The 22,221-nt window shown below is 45.7% G+C and overlaps 1 protein-coding gene across 4 annotated transcripts in view; it reads left to right on the top strand.

The window, feature by feature from the left end:
- The window catches only part of TYW5 (tRNA-yW synthesizing protein 5), a 135,162-nt gene that overhangs the window by 57,334 nt on the left and 55,607 nt on the right, over positions 1-22,221 (top strand). For all 4 annotated transcript variants that reach the window (XM_045032293.1, XM_045032294.1, XM_045032296.1 and 1 more), the window contains one exon: positions 10,650-10,801. The gene's annotated coding sequence lies outside the window, so the exon portion shown is untranslated. The remainder of the gene's footprint in view (positions 1-10,649; positions 10,802-22,221) is intronic.

Genomic DNA, 22,221 nt, shown 5'->3' with positions numbered 1-22,221 from the left:
GTCCAGCAGCGCTACACAGCAGCATGCTTTTGCTTTTGCATGATAGCAGAGATGGTTACCAGCCATATTGTACCATCTACCATACCATAAATTGGTAATAAGATGGGCATGGTTACCAGTCCTTTTGCACTGCACCATTTGCTGCTGTCATAAGTGCCCCTGGCTGCTCTTAGCCAGGGGCGCAAAAGCCAAAATTGGGAATGACTCCCTGAGTCAATCCCTCCTTTTTGGTATCTAAAAATAGAATCAGTCCTGCCTAGAATATGGGCAAGTGTACTAGAGAACCACTGTATCAGAGAACCAGAGAGCACATCCGCTCTGTGTCAGATCCTGCATAGATTATGAGCTGTATGCTATTCACAGGGGGTGCTCCTGCAACAACCCCACCTGTTCATTCCATTCTTCCCCAGCCTTCCTGGGCTACCATAGCATTGTTCCCCCACTTGTGTGATGAAGTAATAAAGAATGCAGGAATAAGACACAGTGACTTGTTAGTGAGAAATGAGTGGAAGGCAGCCTCCAGTTGCTATGATAGTCCAGATAGGACATTAAGGAGTGTGGAGGAGAGGAGTCCAGCATCCTGCTGCTAGTCCAGGGGCAATTGAATCTTTTCTTTACACATGAAGGGTGGGGGCTGATGAAGCTCAGCCCCCTGTTGCTATGATGATGATGGTTATCAGCCATACTGTACCATCTACCAGGAAAAATTAGGGCCAGGCGCCCTTGATCGACCTAACGGATGCTAGTCTGCATGGTTACCAGCCCTTTTGCACTGCCCCATGTGCCAATAGGCTGATGATGAGGACGGATACCAGCCATATTGCACCATCAGCCATCCATAGCGTGGGGGGAGCAAGGATGTTGGTGTTGAGTGCTGCACCATCGCGTCTATCTGCAGCATTCAGTAAAGATAGGGTGACATGTAAAAGAGTCAAGAGAGGATTGTTTTCCCTTTCACTTCTGGGGGTGGGTGGGGGGCTGCGTAAATTGCCGAGCTATGCCCTGACCCACCGCGGACACTGTTTTTGACCCTAGAAGCATTTGGAGCTCAGCCAAGAATGCAAATCCTTTTCGGAGACAGCAGGAACTGTGGGATATCTTGCGTCCTTAGTCCCCCCTCCCTCCACGAGCGTCCATTTGATTCTTTGGGTTTCCGTTATGCTCGTCACGCAGCAGCGTGCTGAGTCTCTGCTATGCCATCTGTCCGGAGATTTTTTAAAAATACTTTGGACCAGGCGTAACATTACAGTAATTCCCCTAATTAGATGCAGGAGTCTCCGAGCGAGATCACCCTGAGGACGGTCACTGAAGGAGACAGAGAGCGCATGCTGCGTGAAAGCCAGCACAAACCAGGGCCCTATGCAGCCGTGCTCGGGGAGGCAATGCTCCCTGAGTACCTCATGAAAGCCTCGCGCGGAAAAGTGTACTACCACGGAGCACCCAATAAGGCAGCTCTCCCCAGGAACCTCCTGCGGAGGCTTTTCGATTACCTCCAGGAGAGCTTCGTGGAGATCTCCCAGGGGGATTTCTGTTCTATCCCCATATATAGAGAGACCTCCTTTTCACATACTTCAGATTCCTGTTATATTAAGAATAAAAGTTTACATGGTTAAAGCACTTATCGACTGCTCCTTCCCCTGATTCAGGATCCGGGTTAATGGCCGGGGACAGTTGGTAGGGGATCTCCGTGATGGTGATGAAGAGATCCTGGCTGTCGGGGAAAGCAGCGTTGTAAGCGCTGTCGCCTGCCTCGTCCTCCACAAACCCTTCCTCATCTTCCCCGTCCGCGAACATCGCCGAGGAACTGGCCGTCGACACTGTCCCATCGTCAGAGTCCATGGTCACTGGTGGGGCAGTGGTGGCAGGCTCCGTAGCGTCCGTTTGCCGCTTTGATTTTTTGGTAGCCTTGTCTGGGGTCCTTGATTTTCACGCGGCGCTGCGTTGCATCCCGGCTGTATCCTCTATCTCTCATGGCTTTGGAGACCTTCTCGTAGGTCTTTGCATTCCGTTTTTTGGAGCGCAGCTCCGAAAGCACAGACTCCTCGCCCCACACACCGATCAGATCCAAGAGTTCCCGGTCAGTCTATGCTGGGTCCCTCTTTCTATTCAGAGATTACATGAACTCCTCTGCTGGAGAGCTCTGCATCGCTGCCAGTGCTGCTGAGCTCGCCCCGATGTCCAACCACGAAATGAGATTCTAACTGTCCAGACAGGAAAAGGAATTCAAATTTTCCCGGGACTTTTCCTATATGGCTGCTCAGAGCATCCAAGCTCGGACTGCTGTCCAGAGCGTCAACAGAGTGGTGCACTGTGGGATAGCTCCCGGAGCTAGTAAGTTCGATTTGCATCCACACCTAGCCTAATTCGACATAGCCATGTCGAATTTAGCGCTACTCCCCTCGTCGGGGTGGAGTACCGAATTCGAACTAAAGAGCCCTCTAGGTCGAATTAAATGGCTTCCTGGTGTGGACGGGTGCACGGTTAATTCGAATTAATGCTGCTAAATTCAAATTAAAGTCCTAGTGTGGACCAGGCCTAAGAGACACCATTTACTTAAAGAGATGACAAACCTAAAAGCTACAGACAGAAAATCCAAATGGCTGGCTGGCTGTTACTGTTGCTAACACCTTTCAGCACTGTTGTATTAACATTTGTTTCACATATGTACTGGCTTGGCAGGCACCAGATTTACATTTTCACACTTTGTACGGGCTTGTACTCTAATCTAGTCATGCATTAGATGCCACTGTCATATTTCAGTGCACAGTACTGTGTGATATAACCAGGTTATCACAAAGGGTACAGATCTTGCTGTGAGAAAAAACACTTGCATTAAAAAAATTAAAAAAACAAACATGATATTTGAGGCAATATATATTAATTGTCCTTTTAAAAAAAATCCATTCATTTAGTAATAATCATTAGCTTATTGTATTTAGAAATTTCTTGCTATTGAGTATATAATGGGTAAAATCCATTAAATATTTAGTATCCATGGGACCTATTCAGAGCTGGTAACAAACTAATACAACTACCTTGACTTGAATGGAATTGAAGCTACTTCCACCAGCCTGTATTTGGCCTATGAGTTACAAGGCTCACTCTCCTTCACCGTAATACTGAGGTGCAATTGACTTGCAGCAGAAACCCCTCTCCATGTTCATAAAGTGACCTTACAATGAGTTGGTATCCAACAACAACTATTCTGAACAATATGTTTACCAGCCAGGAGGGAGACAGTGGTGATAGAAAGGTTTTGCAAGACGTGCAGCTGTGTGTGTAAGAATGACAGACTGGTAAAAAGGCAACTCGATTTCTAGCTGTTCTCTTAAATGATGATATAAACTTTCCTTTCCTACTAATCATGTAGATGTATCATTAAAAGAAGTGTTGTAGTTTTTAAGGGCAAACAGTTGCCTAGGCACTCAGCATTTAGAGACACCAGGCAGAATCGGGGGTGGGGGGATTGTGCTAGGCGCTGTACATAGTAAGGGACAGACCCTGCCACAAAGAGCTTACAATCTAAATAGAGGAGATAGACAAAAGATGTGAAGGGAAACTGAGGCTCGGAGGTGCAGTAACTTGCCCACATTCATGCAGCATGTCAGTGGCAGACCCTGAAACAGTCCAGTGCCCTAGCCACCAAACTGTGCTTCCTCTCAAGGTCTAGCTCTTTTAAGGTTTGGCTCTTTTTGCACCATAAGGGAGTTTGTCTGATATTCAGTAGAGCTTTCCCAGCTGCACCTAAGTCCTACATCAGATGGCAATGACCAGGTTACTAAGTTTAATAATGCACAGCAAGGCAGGAAATATTAGCAGTGATTTGTTACACAAGACTCCCTTTCTCAGCCAGTTTATAAATGGTCTGTTCTTCAGAGGTATGAGACACCTTAATAAAACGTGATACTATATCCAAACCCTAGAGCAGGTGGTATGATGGATTTGGTATTAGATTATCACCATATCATAAGGAAAGTCTACAAATCCAACCAGAGAAAACTGGAGCCAATAAGAACCAGCTAAACTGGCACCTAGAGTAATTGGTAGATTCTTAGGCTGGTATGGGATTTTACTGGATATTTATAATAGATTCTGCAGATATGAGAATTTCACTGTTTGAGCTCATAACTGGGAAGTACCCATGGAATGAGCAGAGTAATCTAGCCTAAGAGAAAATCAAATCAGAATGTAACCATGCAATTTTAGAAACAACTGCATCCAAATTATCCACTTTTCAGTGATGCTTCTAAAGTGGCTCTGGATTCATCTTAATCATTAGTTTGATTCATTGTACTGCAAAGGAGATAGATGACCATCATCTTTCAGCAGCAGGAAGTTAAAGCCAGAGAGATTAATCACTCTGTCGTAAAGCAAGAATATTTGGCAGTGGTAGATTCTCTGACATATCAACCCTATTTGTTACTTAAAACCTTTGTTATAGGTGGGACTGCTGGCAGGTTGCTTGATGCTTCCCATTATAAGGCCCTGGTTTCAGTTGCTTATAACTAACTGTGTGGGCTGAAATTTTCCACTCTGGTTGCCTTTTTTTGAAATATTTCAGCCAAGACAGTTCAGCCATTTTCAAGAACAAGGTTAGAGAAAAATATATTTTGTCCTTGTTAATTAAATTCTTGAGATCTTTTGTTTGAGAAGCTCCAGAGCCCCCATGCTTTGGAGCAGGGGCATGAAATTTAGTGGGATAAATGTGTGGGGGACTTTGAATCAGAGATGTGCCATTTGTTGTCCATAGGAAAATCCACTCACATTTAGCTAAAAAATAAACATTTGAAAAATCATAGTTTGCATATGCTCAATAGAGACTTGCTAGAGTTTAGCAGGTAAGATCTCCAAGGATTCCGACCATACTTGGCATGCCCCAGCCTGGGGATGTAGGGAATTAGCAGGATTTTCCCTGAATTTACTCTTCCCTTACACTTGCCTCATGCCATGCTGGATCCAGGTCCAGATCCAGGTTCCAGAACTGAGGCCAGGGAGTTGTCTCTCCTGTGCTCTCAATGCTGGCACCAGGCAGTGAGGAGGAAGATACCAGATTTGAATGCAGAAGGGACACAAGCTGAACCTGGGGGGTAGGGGGACAGACATGTGATCACCAGTTGTGTATTCTTCATTTTCTGGGTGCCTGAGACCCAGACCCTGGGGTCTGATTTGCAGAACTGCTGAGCACTCACAGCTGCAACTGAAGTCTATGGAGCTGTGCTTTGAACATTCAGAGTTCTATATAATGCTAAGGACTCTGAAAAAACAGGGACAAAGTGTCTCAAATTGGGCAGCAAAATCAGTGGATACTTCTGACCTTCATCTCTTTGTACCTCAGCTCCCGAAGAGTAGCTAACTCCCTGTCATCTCCCAGGGGTGTGGAAATACATTCATTAAATGTTTGTGGAGCATTCACATACTATAGTGATGAGTGCCATAGAAAGGCCCATGAGGAAATTAATAATTTTGTCTTCAGAGCCAGGATTTGATTAGGATGCAGTAAATAAGCCTGGGGCCACACATTGCAGAAAGGAGAAAACAAAATATCGAATAGCTGCTCATTAAGTCTGTGCAGTGAATGAGGCAGAGGTGTTATGGAAAAGTAGTATGTAACCATGTAATTAAAGATTGTATCATAATACACACACACAAAAAGCCCAAATAACATTTGCCCAGGCAACGTTAATTCTGGTGATTTCTAACATTTGAGTGTTTGATTTTGCAACCTTAATAATGTTCTTTTGACATAATGAGGGTGTAATTATAATTAAGAAAAGCCTATGGGCCCAGTTGACTCACCCCACTACACCTGCAGCCAATATCAGGCCTGGAGAGGATCAATAAAAAGAGGAGACCTAGCCCAGTTCAGGGCTGACCAGAGTGGAGTCCTACATCTCTCTCAGGGAGGGAAGCCTGGTTCCAGCCTAAAGCTTGAGGCAGCATGCTACCTGGAGGAGCTGGTGGAAGGGACAACTGGACCCAGGGAGGCCAGTCACACAAACTCCTTGCAGAAATTTGCCTTTGTTTTCTTGGACTTTAATAACCTGGAAGAGGTTGGATTCAAGTGTGCCAAGCCAAAGCATTGAGGTACTACTACACTGGACCAGAGAGAGGTGCCAGGTGGCCATTGAAGACCCACAGCTGGGTGAGTCATGCACCAATGAGCCATGAGAGGCAATGCTTAGACAGCCCTGTTATGTCGCCCATTGAGCTGTGCAGGAGGATATTAAAGGATAATTCTCCTGGATGCTTATGGAAATGGTTGCATAAGTCCTCAGAGTAAGAATTCACACCTGCCGTCTATAGAGGAGTTGACTCACTGCTGGCGTGGCCCCCTCATGGCTGGGGCTGGGCAGAACAGCTCTCCTCATCAGTGCCCTCTGCCAACATCCGCTCTGGCCTTGTGGTGGTCTGCCCCCTTTCTTACAACTCAGCCCTCTGGCCAGATCACTTATCGTCACTCCCCCATGCTCCCCACAACTTCTGGGGTAACACGCAGTCATAGAATCATAGAATATCAGGGTTGGAAGGGACCTCAAGAGGTCATCTCGTCCAACCCCCTGCTCAAAGCAGGACCAATCACCAACTAAATCATCCCAGCCAGGGCTTTGTCAAGCCTGACCTTAAACACCTCTAAGGAAGGAGATTCCACCACCTCCCTTGGTAACCCATTCCAGTGCTTCACCACCCTCCTAGTGAAAAAGTTTTTCCTAATATCCAACCTAAACCACTGCAACTTGAGACCATTACTCCTTGTTCTGTCATCTGGTACTACTGAGAACAGTCTAGATCCATCCTCTTTGGAACCCCCTTTCAGGTAGTTGAAAGAAGCTATCAAATGCCCCCTCATTCTTCTCTTCTGCAGCCTAAACAATCCCAGTTCCCTCAACCTTTTCTCATAAGTCATGTGCTCCAGCCCACTAATCATTTTTGTTGCCCTCCACTGGACTCTTTCCAATTTATTCACATCCTTCCTGTAGTGTGGGGCCCAAAACTGGACACAGTACTCCAGATGAGGACCATCCCTTGGCACCACCTCTTACTTGCCCATTTGGGCACCGTCTCCAGTTTTTCCACCATGTCTGGCAACTGGTCACACAGGACTGCTGGGTCCTTGAATTAGTACAATTGGGCTACTCCATCCCTTTCATTTCATGTCCACCCACCCTTCCCCATCCCTCTTCAGGGACTCCTCTCACGAGCAGCTACTTCAGATAGAGGTGACTCATCTTCTACAGCTAGGTGCAGTGGAACCTGTACCGGCACAACCTCGGGGAAAAGGGTTTTACTCTCACTATTTCCTGACCCAGAAGAAAAGCGGAGGATGGTGACCTGTACTAAACCTATGAAGACTGAACAAATTTGTATGCGTACAAAAATTGAAGATGGTCACATTGGGCACAATAATACCTGCACTGGAACAAGGGGACTGGTTCTCAGCCCTCAACCTACAGGATGCCTATTTTCAAATATCTATTCACCCGGCACACAGATGCTTTCTGCGATTCACAGTAGGGCACAACCACTTCCAATATAGAGTGCTACCATTCGGATTCTACACAGCACTGAGAGTGTTCTCCAAGACTCTAGCAGTAGTGGGTTAGCTCTATATACAAACCTAGCAGGCACAGCCTCCACACGATGCTAAGTCCTCCAGCAAGGTATTAGTCTCCCTACAATGGTAGACAAAAACGGGAGACACATGCACCGGCGTCCCCTTCCATCAAAATTCCCCTGTGCTCATGACAGACACTTCCCTAATGGGCTGGGGAGTGCACCTGGGAGATCACACAACACAAGGCAGATGGTCCCTGTCAGAGACACGTCTGTACATAAATCTTCTAGAGCTCAGAGCAGTCAGATATGTCTGCCTCTACTTTCTCCCAATCATAAGGAACAAATCTATCCAGGTCTTGACAGACAATATAGCATGCATGTTCTACATCAACAGACGGGGGACGTGGGGGGGCGATTGCACTCCTTATGTACAGAAGCCATCCAGCTATGGAATTGGTGGATACAACATCGCATAGAGATCACTCTTCTTATCTTCCTGGGTGTCAGAACACTCTGTGTTCCGCCGACACACTCAGCATACACTTCTCACAAGAACACGAATGGGAATTACACCCCATGGTACTGTGACAGCTCTTCTCCCACTGGGGTACCCTGTCTTTAGATCTGTTTGCCGCAACACAAAACTGCAAATGCCATCTATTCTGCTCCAGAGCGGGACTTGGGACAACGTCCCTCGGAGACGCGTTCCTCATTTCATGGAACAAGACACTCATATACACTTTTCTGCTGGTCCCACTGATACACAGAGTGTTGCGCAAGATCAAAGAGGACAAGGCCAGGGTCATACTTATTGCCCTGGCCTGGCCCAGACCAACATGGTATCCTTACCTGCTGCGCATGTCCATCCACCCTCCAAGAACTCTTCCCAACATATCGGATCTGCTCTCCAAGGGCAACGGTCGGATTCTCCACGACTGCAGAAGCTCCATCTGAAGGCATGGTTCCTTCATGGTTCCAAACATTCCGTAAATCCCCTAGACTATTCGTGTCCATTACCGAACAATCAAAGGGTGTTGCTATTTCCAAGCAATGACTCTCCAAGTGGATCTCTAAATGCATTAGGTCTTGCTACCAGATCCAGAATGCTCAACTCCCCGAGGGCATCAGAACACACTCTACTAAAGCAATGTCAACATCCGTTGCATTCCTGCAAAACGTACCTATTATCAACATATGCAAGGCGGCCACATGGGCATCAGACCACACGTTCGCCAAACATTATGCTATCACACAGGACACTATGGCAGACACCATAGTAGGCCACACAGACAGTACTGTCTACCGTAATCAACGACGCAACTCCAAAATCCCACCAACCATAGTGGGTACTGCTTCACATTCACCTGGAGTGGAGCACCCACAGGGATAGCATTTGAAGAAGAAGAGGTTACTCACTTTGCAGTAACTGAGGTTCTTTGAAATATGTGTCCCTGTACAGGGACGGCTCTAGGATTTGCGCCGCCCCAAGCAGGGCGGCACGCCGCGGGGAGCGCTCTGGCGGTCGCCGGTCCCGCGGCTCCAGTGGACCTCCTGCAGACATGCCTGCAGAGGGTCCGCTGGTCCCGCGGCTCTGGTGGACCTCCCGCAGGCACGTCTGCGGGAGGTCCACCGGAACCGCGGGACCAGCGGACCCTCCGCAGGCATGTCTGCGGGAGGTCCACTGGAGCTGCCTGCCGCCCTCCTGCGGGACGCCGCCCCAAGCGTGCGCTTGGCGCGCTGGGGTCTGGAGCCAGCCCTGTCCTGTGGGTGCTCCACTGCCCACCCTCCTCCTCTCTACTTTGGAGTATGAATCAGATGACTCTAAGGTAGAGAAGGAACGGGGGCTGGGGAGGCGGGACGCATGCACACAGACAAACCCTAACGATGCCACAAGACAACAGCTGAGCGTGTGCATCCCGAACAGGCACTGCTATCAAAGATCTCCGATCTACGGTACCAGGACCCACTGTCACCTGCAGTGGAACACCCACAGGGACACACATCTTGAAGAACCTCAGTTACTGCAAGGTGAGTAACCTTCTCTTATGTGTAGTGCTGATGCTAATTCAGAGTCTCCTTGTCTGTACTTGTGCAATGGCCAAGAGCCAGAACTACAGTACCACTTTCCCCAGGAAGTTAGTCACTAAGGCCATGCAATGCAGAAAATGAAGACAGGCTGATAAGCAAATAACAACATAGTGTCATGTGTGGGCCTGGTGCTTTATGCAAATATATATGATCTCTAATCAGAGGCTCTTCTAATCTAGGTACATTGGGGCAGGTAGAGGGGGATGAGTGGTGAACAGAAGGAAGTGTAGTTATGTCATTAATTAAAATACAGCAGTAAGTCAGAAGATCTGGGTTCTATTCCTGGTTCTGCAGCAGCTTCCAGTGTGACTTTGGACAACTCAGCCTCTCTGCTTCAGTTTCTTAATCAGCAAAACAGAGATTATGGCTTTTGCCCATCTCATAGGAGTGTTGTGAGGCTAAGAGAATGCACTTTGAGTAAAGTGCTGAGTCACCATAGCATGGGGGTACACAAGTGTTAAATGTTAACAGCACATTAGGTTTCATTTTGGGAATATTTTTAGGAAAAACCAGTTTGACTGGGATGAAAAATCTGCCTACTTAAAATGGTTTAACAGAAGCAAACATTTATTACTACAGTGTTTTTGCCCATTAACTTACTTTTTGCCTACAGCAACTCTGAGTGTAGCTTCACCTTTCCAGTGCCGCAAACTCAGCTTCAGAGTTCAGGTGGAGACTTTACATTCTTACTACTGTAGATAGGAGGTTTCTTTTGATGAATTTGTTCAAGAAATGGAATGAACCTTATGTTTTACAGGTCATATTCGTATAGGAAAAGAACCCTGTATGTGCCTTTTCAGGAGGGTGTATATCTGTTGACTGAAGCCACAGAGTCAATACACTCTCACTACTCCAGTCACTTCAACGTTATTATTTATAAAACTCCTGACTCTTGTAAGAACACATACCTCTCTATGTCTCCTACTCCTGCCTACATCTCAATATAACAAACTGCAGATGGGGTAAGTGACCAGGGCCTAACCAAAAAAAAATCTCTCCTTTTGCAGAGGATCACATGTAATACCAAATAAGTGCTGCAATGTCTAAGCAAGAAACCATTTGTAGTACAACCTAACCCTGCTGAAGAGTTTGGTGGACCCTAAAGAAGAACGTCAGACTGATATCTACCAACAGTGAGATTATACCACCTCTCCACCAGGTAGGAACTCTGTCTTTCAGAGTCACAATGAAGTGACTCTCTAGGTGAGGATGCAAGTGCCATGATGCTGGGTTACAGATCCTAATCCTACTTCTGATGTGAGCAGCCAACTTCCTCCTGCAGAGCATCATGAACCTGATGTAACCCAATCCAACCAGTAGGGATGAACAAGGAGACTGACCTAAACCAGACACTGAATTGTTACGTAATAACATTTGCTTGCAGCTCCCATTTGGGATGTCACTAAATGCAGCATTCTGGAGTACAGAGTATTTCCTTACATTTCAAGGAATGCTGGGGTGGGGTGGGGAACAGGACCGAGTTATTTTGAAAGGACACCATTCCCACAATGTTTTATTTGTGGTACAAAAATCATACCTTTGTATCACAGCATGTGATCCTTTGAATGATTGTTGTGGAAATGCGGCATGAAGTATGTCCTAAATTGACCTGTGAGCAGGACAAAAGGCAACCAATAAGGGACAAGTGGTCACCTCCCTTCCATTGGTAAACCAGAAAGTGCCAAGTGACAGTTAATTAAAACCTATTCCTGTGCAGAAGACCCCACAGCCTATCTTTCCTTTCAGTTTTGGACTTCACCATTAAGAAAGATTATTTACTCACTAAACCCAGGGACAAAGAGTTTTCTGTACTTTATGCAGTAATGAAATATCTTAGCTTTTGGTTGCCCTAAGATGTGGGTCACTAATAGAACAAATTGCTACCAGCATGACAGTTGATATCATTGCCAGCACACCAAGAACTATGTTCCATAAATGTATGACCGTAGGATCATATAGAGACATCCAATTATAGGATAAACCAAGTGCTGTGTGTTTCAGAAAAATATTAACATTCTGCAAGTGAGAGGCAAAAAAAACGGGGATTGCCTGAGGGACTGGTGAATGGCTGGTTTGGTAGTTGTTTTTATCTGAAATGGGAAAATTGACATCCAAGAAAAATGTTCAATACATAACTCTAAAGTCTGTTTTGATTATGAAATGGCCTTTCCCCCTGAAGCTGGAGCTCCCTTACTGAATTATTCAAAATCAGGGTGGACAAAACATGTAGAACAGAGACCATTCATTCATGCACACACATGGCAGAAAGACTGATTCTGTGACTTAATATATTTTTCCATCCTTAATATTTATCATATGATTCTGTGATCACACAAGAATCTGAATTATGATGCTGTATCCAAAACTACACTGGACAAAGCATTAGCAAATATACTGAAGGGAACAATTCTGCACTGGCAGGTGGAAATGGATTAGATTACCTAAGAGGTCTTCTGATTTCTGTGATTTAGTTCCAGTTATCAATTGGTTCCAAACTGTAACTGCTTACACTTGGAGGCAGTATACTGTATGTGGCTTTTACAGAAAATAGGTTTCTATTTCATCCAGTTAGAGCTCTGTCACATGAATCAGATGTTAATGTACAGAATATAACCAGAGCCCATGCCTCTCAAATATCCCTCACTTCAAGAGATGTTGCTCGTTTTAGTCCTAAATTCCCTATGTTCCACACACAACTGGTGTCCCCTCACTACCTCTGATTAATATTGTTTGTAGCAGATATCACTCATGAAACTCTGACTGAATTATGGAATACGTTATTCATGGGAACAGAATTGATCCCACAACATTTTGAGTCTCCTGAATGAATTATTGTTTTTGTGTCCTTCATTTTACCTCACATTGATCCCCCATGTGGGCCTTGGCACAGGGAGAGGCATGCCAGAGCCCTGTAGATCCATTCTGTAGCTGAGGTTTTCTTTTGTTATGGTGTCAAGAACTTGGAGGTGAGAGGCTGCTTCTCATCTTTCAGACTCAAAAATCCTTTGAGACTTCAGTGCAGAGGAAAAGCTGGGGAGGGGCTTTTGAACCCCAAATTCTAGCTTCCAAGCCTGAAGAATACCTTAGCTCACTGATACTGAAACTGAGGCTTGCGAGCCACAAGTGGCTGTTTAATGTGTCTCCTGTGGCTCTTTGTGGTACATGATATTAAAACACTGATTTAATTATTAACCAATCAGGATGCTTTTACTATGTTATTAACCAATTATAGATGATAAAATAATAATTCTTGGTCAGTGTCAAGGCTGATTCCCCACTCTGGCACTTCGAGTGCAGAAGGTGGGGCCCACAAGGATTCTAAAAATTAATACTGGCCACTCCAGGCTTGTATTTAACTCCCAAGGTTACAGCTTCTCTCTGACCTTGTATTGGTAGATGCTGCCACCACCCAAGTGCAGAACCCCTTTGAGAGCCCAGGAAGGCACACTTGGGAATTCCTTCCTGTGGGGTACCCTCAAGCCCTTTCACCCCCCCTTCTGGGGAAGAGCTGAGAAAGAAAAAAAGGAAATCAGCTGTTGCCACCAGCTAATTAAACAACATATGCACAAACCTCTTAAGACACAAAAACCCAATTCTGTTCTTAAAAAATGTAAATTTTATTAATAATAAAAAACAAAGAAAATACATCTGGGAACTCAGGCTATTGCTAGATTTTAAAAGAGCAACTACAAGAATGAAGCACCAAAAATAGCTTTCTTGAGGTCCAGCTTAAAGGTCACAAGCAAAACAAAAGCACCTGGGGTTAGCACAGAGGAATCCACAAGCCCTAACGATAAACCTAATCGCGTCTTCCTAGACATTTTCTGATCTACTTACATATCTGGGGTTTTAAATGAGTAGTTCTCAGTATGATACTGATGATTTTTTATACCTGGCCCAAGCGTCTTACAGCAAGCTGCTGCCCTGTCCGCCTCTCCCCAGGAGAACAACAACAAACAGACAAAAGGGGAGTCTCTTTAATTTTAAAAAGTTCTAGCCTTCCCATTGGCTCTTTTGGCCAGGTGCCCACTCACTTCCTTTTACCTATGCATAGCAGCAAGACTTTTTAACCCTTTACAGGTAGAGCAATTAGAGAACAACTACTAAGAGGGATTTTATAGCTTCTGGCTGGCTGGGTGTCCATAAAAGGGAGCTACTCCCCCCCCCCTTCAATTATCAAAGTCAGTCATTTTGAGAATAACAGACATAACTAAATATTTCCCTGTCATGCTGTTTAAATATGAATATATAGTAATTAAAATAATGAATTCACGCTACTGTGGCTCTTTGGGTAAAGTTGATCGCTAATTTGGCTCCTGAACCACTGAGGTCTGAATATCACTGCCTTAGCTGAACAACGTCCTTGTAGTAACAGGAGTGAAATCTTTGAAAGACACTGAAGTACAAAAGTATTATGATTACCTCTTGTATCTATACTTCTCCTCTTTCCCTTGTAAGGCTGAAGATGCCAGTTGTGGCCTCAGTCCTGCAAAGAGAACTGTGAGGCATTCCCTGTACACAGATGGTGCCCCAGTAGGTTTTTGGGGTCAGAGTGTGAAGTTCTTTTTGCAAAATATAGGATATATATTTACCTACTACTATTTAAAGTGGATACACAGTATTGCAGGTTGCTTTAAAAATGACATTTATCCACTGAGTTTTATCCCAGAGCTTTCCAGACTGAAAAATTATGCATGCTGTGATCTGTTTCCACTGGACAAGTTTGAATCAAACATCTGTTAGTTTTCCTTTTTCAAACGCCCTGATGAAATCTGAAATGCCTGTACAGTGCACATTCCTTTACTAATTAAATTCCTGGAAGGTTGTCTCATGAATCAGATGCTTTGTGGGGAAAGAACACAGACCATGCTTTGATGCAGCTGGAAAAAGGACTGAAGACAGGTATGGAGCTGTTCATGCACTTGACAACTTCTGGCTCCACTGGGACTTTCAAAAATATTTAATTACCCTTGCTGTTTACCAAGATGCTAATTTCCTTTCACCTCTCTGTGCTGTTATGTGGAAAGTAAACTGAAAAAGAGATTTTTGCCATTTATTCATCTCATCTGAAAGCAGAACTTAGATGTCAGCTACTAAGTAAAGAGTATTTTTGCAGCCTGAAGAGGGAACTATATCGGGTATCAGCTCTGTTTTTCTATGTAGCTACATGCACTCATTAAAATAAAATTATGGGGTGATCTCTTTTGCATCTTCCCTCCAGTGGTGAGCTGGAGCCGGTTCGCACCTGTTCGCGTGAACCAGCTGTTAAATTTAGAAGCCGGTTTAGAACTGGTTGTTAAAGGAGTGGACAAACTCCAGCCCACGGGCCACATCTGGCCCATGGGACCGTCCTGTCTGGCCCACCTGAGCTCCTGGCTGGGGAGGCTCCCCCAGCCCCTCCCCTGCCTTCCCCCCTCTTGCAGAGCCCAGCACCAGTGCTCTGGACCCCTCCTGGGCAGCTCTGCAGCTCCTGCCGCTTTGAGCAGCACGGTAAGGAGGTGGAGCTGTGAGGTCCAGCAGGCCGCGCGGCATCCATACACGCTGCCCTGAGTAGCATGGTGCCAGGGCTGGGAGGAGGAGTTGGATAAGGGGCAGGGAGCGGTTGGAGGGGTCGGAGGTTCGGGGGGGGACAGTCAGGGGATGTGGAATGGGGGGTGGGCTGGGTAGGCGTGGGAGTTCCAGGGGTCTGTTGTGGTGGTGGTGGAGGGGGTCGGGACAGTCAGGGAGACAGGGAGCGGGGCGAGTTGGGTAGGGAGTGGGGTCCCGGGGGTCTGTTGTGGTGGTGGTGGAGGGGGTCGGGACAGTCAGGGAGACAGGGAGCGGGGCGAGTTGGGTAGGGAGTGGGGTCCCGGGGGTCTGTTGTGGTGGTGGTGGATGGGGTCGGGACAGTCAGGGAGACAGGGAGCGGGGCGAGTTGGGTAGGGAGTGGGGTCCCGGGGGTCTGTTGTGGTGGTGGTGGATGGGGTCGGGACAGTCAGGGAGACAGGGAGCGGGGCGAGTTGGGTAGGGAGTGGGGTCCCGGGGGGCAGTTAGGGTGGAGGGTCTTGGGCTTGTACTCACCAGGCGGCGCTTAATAACCGGTTCCCTACCGGGTTGGCAGCAGCACTTCGTTGGCTGGTCATTCACTCGCTCCGGGTCTTCGGCAGCACTGATGGACCCGCCGCCGAAGTGCAGCCGAAGACCCTGTAGGGTTATACACCCTTGAGCTACAGCTGTGGTTTCAGCCTGTGGTCCATAGAAGCCTGGGCATCCGCAGACTATGTCTAAGATTTCCAAATGGGTCTGTACCTCCATTTGAAAATGTTAAGGGGTCTACAAATGAAGAAAGGTTGAAAGCCACTGAGCAACAGCACTGTCAGAATTTCACAAGCTAAACAGGATCAGGCCTGACTAGAACTTGGATGGGAAATCTTCAGTCAAAATCTAGGATTTCATGCTGATGAATCGGAAGGTGGTGGCATTCTTCCCTCTGAGTCACTAATACATTACCGTGGTATTAGGAGGTTCTGTCCTTTGGGTAAAATATGAAACAAGTCCTGATCCTAGAAGGCCCCCTGGGGGCCTAGTCAAATTCAACTTGTTTGATTACATTCAGGCTACATAAATATCTCCTGCAATTTCAGCTGGGGATGGTATTCTTCATTGCCTCTGCTAAACTATGGAGCAGTTTTGGTTTGAGCTATCCTTATACTTAGAACATTTTGCTAATATCTAACTTAAATCTTCCTTGCTGCAAACTCAGTCAAATATTTCTTGTCCTACCTGAGTGGACATGTAGAACAACTGAGCATAAAGAAAATATTCTTTATAAACAACCTCTTACATATTTGAAGCCTTATGTCTCCTCGCAGACTTCTCTTCTCTAGACTCAGCATGCCTAGTTCTTTCAACCTTTGCTCACAGGCATGTTTTCTAAACCTCTTATTTTTGTTGCTCCCTTCAGGACTCTGTCCAGTTTGTTCACATCTTTCTGAAAGTGTGGTGCTCAACTGGACACCGCACTCCTGCTGAGGACTCTCCCGTGATGAGCAGAGCGGGACAATGACCTCTTGTGTCTTAGTATGACCCTCCCGTTAACACATCCCAGAATGTTAGCCTTTTTTGCAACTCATTACATTTGTGATCTACTCTAACCCCCACATCCTTCCTGCAGTACTGCTACCTAGACCAGTTATTCCCCATTTTGTATTTGCGCATTTGATTTTTCCTTCCTACATTTACTACTTTGCACTTGATAGAATTTCATCTTGTTGATTTCAGACCAGTTCTCCAATTTGTCAAGGTTGTTTTGAACTCTAATCTTTTCCTCCAAAGTGCTTGCAACCCTTCCCAGCATGGTATCATCTGCATATTTTATAAGTGTACTTTTTAATCCATCATCCAAACTGGTAGTAAAAGCAATTCTAGCATATATAGATCTTTGGGATAAAAGGAGCTATATAAATTCAAGATAACATTAGCCTAAAGTCCATGTCTTGTACTTATAGTAAGAGACAGTGCCTACCCTGAAGAACTTACAATTTAAACAGCCAAGATAGACACAGGAATAGAGGGGGAACCTAGGCATAGAGAGATGAAATGATTCCTCCAGGGCCTCACAGCAGTTCAATGGCTGAGTCAGTAATAAAATCCATGTGCATTTCCTTTTTTTTCTAATGGGGGAAGTTATTAAAGGGATGACATTTTAACGAACAATTCATAACCTTCTCCCTTTGTTTCAATATAGAAATGAGTAAATAATTTCTCACTGATGCACTACTACTCTTTTGTGTAGAATTGTTATTTTTACTTAAGCGATCTTAGGTTCGAGGATTTACAGAAGCCTCTGCCCCAGGGAACACGACAAACTCCAGTGAACATGTTTTTTAAAATCCACTTATATTTTAATTAAGAACACTGCCTTTTGTGCCAGCCCTGTTATTTTTTGGTGCTGTGCACTCCAGCATACAATTGTGGGGAAGACAATTACCTATGGATGGATTAAACTGAGGTCAATGTTGGGGTCTCAGCACTTTTGAAAATCAGGCAAATGACTAAATATGGACTTAGAAGCCTAACTTTATGCTTCTGCTTTTGAAAATGCTACTTTTAGTGTATTCTAGTTGTAGCCTGCACTGCACTGGTGATATGCCTTTATTTTCCTGCCTGTGGTTTTGGAGGAGCCAGAGAAGAGGTGGACCCCCTTCCCCCCCCGAATAATCCATGCCAGGTTTTACATTGAACCTAAGCCCCAGTGGGTCAGGATTTTGGAAGTTTAGAGAAGACTGCATAAATACTCTCACTATGCAGAGGGGATTAAAATAGCTCCTCACTGAGTCTCAGTGCCTGAATTTAAGGGATCCCTCCATAACTCAGAATTTAATATCTCAGACTGTACTGGTTTTGAAGTGGGCTTGAGTATAAGTTATTTCAGCGAATGTACTATTATGTAGCCTACATGGAAGCCCCTGAGGCAGCCGTATTTTCATACAGTAATAGAAATTAGTCAATGTATGCGCTGTTTATCTCCCTATACCCTGTAAGTTCATACAGAAGGAGACTGTGTCCTTCATCCTACTTTTTTTAAGAATACAATGACTATTAATGAATCATTAGATTACTCATCCTTACATTCTATGTTATATTGGACTGATAATGCATTCCTATAAAGGGAACAAACATACACACAGACAGCAACACAGAAAAGGCTTGATCCAAAGCCTACTGAAGTCAATGAAAAGATTCAATGGGTGTTGGATCAAGCTAATTATCTAAAAAGCTAAATATTTGTTTCTCTTTGGTGCCATGTGTATTAAACTCTAAAAATCCAGAGATTTGCTGTTCCTCGAGTGCTAGCCACTGAGGGAGAACGTGAATACTTCTTAAATTTGGGGAAATCAACATAAATGTAAAGTGACATGTTATTCTAGGATTTTGTGTGTGTGTGTGAGCGCACAACTTCTTGGCCTTATATTTGAAAATGGAATTGAAAGTCCCTCCTGACACACACTGGATTATGTTTACTGGAGGTTGAATGCATGAGCCTTGGTTTCTAATTTTCCCTCAGTAACAAGGGCAAATGGAACCTGTTTAAGTAGCCACAGAAAAATACAGCCATTATTCCCTTTAACCTGCGGCTTGTGAGAAATGCACACTCCTGGCTGGTTGACTGCAAATAATGTTCATTTAACCATGATGTGATTATGGTTTAGAAACAATTAGGAGAACAGATGATATATTTTTAATCAACAAAAATATCACTACTATAGCATTTGTATTTAAGTGTCTAACCATCAGTACACAATAAGGGTTCCTTTAAAATGATTTATATTCAGTATGGGTTTTGAAGTTACATCAGTAATTTTGATGTTTTAGTCTCTGTAACTGATATTCTCTGAAAAACTGCCATTATCTTGTAATTAGAAGACTTCAAAAAAACACTCTAAAGATAATTATCCTAATGTAGAACAAAATCTGGTAGAAGTGTTGACCTTTTCCCTGGATCATAACTTACAAGGAACATCTAGCCTGCAGTTTTATCTCTTAATACTTCAGTTTGACAATTAATTTGTTTTGCTGTCAAAATGGCACCCCCTTTTCACTTATATAGTCTAGCTAATTAAAATTATTTCCAAGCTGCTGTATAGATAATTATCTATATACACACTATCCTGATCCTGCATGGTCCACATTATCATCATCTATTTGTGTTATAGTAGTGTCTAGAGCCCCTAATGAGTTCTGAGCCCATTTGCACAAGGTGCTAAACAAACACATTGTAAACTATTTGAGGTATGGATTCTTACTAAGTAAGGCCTCCCAGTTTGACAAAGGATTGAAGCATGAGGCTAAGTCCATCTGTACTCAGCAAAGCCTTTAAGCACATGTTTAGCTCCAGGCTGGTGCTGAAATCCCATTAAAGCAAAGCTTGTCCTTAATTGCTGAATTGGGACCTAAATATACAAAGAGACACAAGGCATGGGAGGGAGTGAGTATTATTAATCCCTATTTCACAGATACTCTCAGTACCTCAATTCTCTTAGTGACTGTTTACCCAAGGTCACACACAGGTCTGTGGAACAGCCAGGAATTGGACCCACATCTCCTGAGTCCCAATCCTGTGCCTTCAGCACCACATCGCAGTTTTCAGACCTTTATTACACACTCATCTTTCGGAAAGGGAAAGAAGAGACTGGTTTTCAAGACAGGTCTGAAATACTTTTTCTCTGAAGTCAGATGAAAGAAAACTAAAGACTGAGAACTTGTAAATAAATTATTGTAGCACCTGACATTGTAAGAGTGTGCTATCTTTACCACAGAGCTGTGATTGTAGGTAAGAGGAAGGCAGATCACCCACACAAACATCCACCTACATATTAGTAGAGTATTTATTTCAGTAAATTAGGCAGGAAGTGCTGATGTGTGTATTGATGCAGCTACTTGAAAGTCAGCTATTCTTACATCCAGTGCAAAAGCCAGAAAAGATGCAAGGAAGTGAATTCCAAAGTACAGGGAACCAGATCATTTTTCCTAGGGGTATGTCTACACTACAAGAGTAGTTCGATTTAACTTAGGTCGAATTTGTGGATTCGACCTTATGAATTCGAATTTGTGTATCCACACTAAGGACACTAATTCGACTTTGTGAGTCCACACTAACGGGGCAAGCGTCGACATTGGAAGCGGTGCATTCTGGGCAGCTATCCCACAGTTCCCGCAGTCCCCGCTTCCCATTGGAATGCTGGGTAGAGCCCCCAATGCCTGCTGGGGGAAAAATGTGTCGAGGGTGGTTTTGGGTAACTGTCGTCATTGAACCGTCACTCCCGCCCTCTCTCCTTGAAAGCGCCGGCGGGAACTCTGTTACCGCACTTTTCTGGTCAGTGACAGCGCGGACGCCACAGCACTGCGAGCATGGAGCCCGCTGCGATCATCGCTGCACTTATGGCCGTTGTCAACTCCTCGCACCTTATCGTCCACCTCTTCCACAGTCAGCTGCTGAGAAATCGGGCGAGGAGGCTCCGGCAGCGCGGTGAGGACATGAAGTGTCAGAGTGGCACAGACCTCTCACAAAGCACGGGATCCCGCGCCGCGGAGATCATGGTGGCAATGGGTCACGTTCATGCTATGGGACGGCGATTCTGGGCCCGGGAAACAAGCACGGACTGGTGGGACCGCATAGTGCTGCAGGTCTGGGATGAATCACAGTGGCTGCGAAACTTCAGGATGCGTAAGGGCACTTTCCTTGGACTGTGTGACTTGCTGGCCCCTGCCCTGAAGCGCAAGGACACCCGGATGCGAGCAGCCCTGACTGTGCAGAAGCGAGTGGCCATAGCCCTCTGGAAACTTGCAACGCCAGACAGCTACCGGTCAGTAGCGAACCACTTTGGCGTGGGCAAATCTACCGTGGGGGTTGCTGTGATGCAAGTAGCCCACGCAATCGTTGACCTACTGCTCTCAAAGGTAGTGACCCTGGGAAACGTCCAGGTCGTCGTAGATGGCTTTGCCGCGATGGGATTCCCAAACTGCGGTGGGGCTATAGATGAGTCTCACATCCCTATCCTGGGACCGGCCCACCAGGCCAGCCAGTATATTAACCGAAAGGGCTACTTTTCAATGGTGCTGCAAGCACTGGTGGACCATAAGGGACGTTTTACCAACATCTACGTCGGGTGGCCGGGCAAGGTTCATGACGCGCGTGTGTTCAGGAACTCTTGTCTGTTTAGACACCTGCAGGAAGGTAGTTTCTTCCCGGACCACAAAATAAGTGTTGGGGATTTGGAGATGCCTACAGTGATCCTTGGGGACCCAGCCTACCTGCTAATGCCCTGGCTCATGAAGCCCTATACAGGCGCCCTGGACAGTGACAAGGAGCTCTTCAACTACCATCTGAGCAAGTGCAGAATGGTGGTGGAGTGTGCTTTCGGACGTCTCAAGGGGAGATGGAGGAGCTTACTCACTCGCTCGGATCTCAGCTAAACCAATATCCCCATTGTTATTGCAGCTTGCTGTGTGCTCCACAATCTCTGTGAGAGCAAGGGGGAGACCTTTATGGCGGGATGGGAGGTTGAGGCAAATCGCCTGGCTGCTGATTACGCTCAGCCAGACACCCGTGCAATTAGAAGAGCCCAGCGGGAAGCGCTGTGCATCTGGGAGGCTTTGAAAGCTAGGTTCCTCAGCGAGCAGGGTAACCTATGACTGTCCAGTCTCTTTACAGAGAAGCTGAACCTGCCCCTGTTTCAGTTACTATTTACTTTTTTCAGCGGTTACATACCCCGTTAACCAGGTTTCCCCCCTTCCAACAGACGTTTAAAAATAAAGTTATTGGAACATTTTTAATTAACAAAGTTTTCTTTACTAACGAATTCGCGTTAAAGGGTTCAAACAGGGACGCAGACTGTGGTGGGTACGGTGTGCAGTGATGTACAGACCGCTTCTACACTCGCGGACAGGCTCCTGCTCCTACAGCGGTCTCTGGGGGGAGGACGGTTACAGGAGGGTGTGCAGGAAGGGGTGGGTTTGCAGGAAGGGGTGAGGGGTGTGTGGGAAGGGTGAGTAGGTGTAGGGGGATGATGGCTCTGGCTGGGGCTCAGGGCATCGGAG

Source organism: Mauremys mutica, chromosome 10, assembly GCF_020497125.1.
Source record: "Mauremys mutica isolate MM-2020 ecotype Southern chromosome 10, ASM2049712v1, whole genome shotgun sequence".
NCBI classification, from domain to species: Eukaryota; Metazoa; Chordata; order Testudines; family Geoemydidae; genus Mauremys; species Mauremys mutica.
Note: the sequence above shows the minus strand (reverse complement) of the source record. Positions and strands in the feature narration are given on the sequence as shown.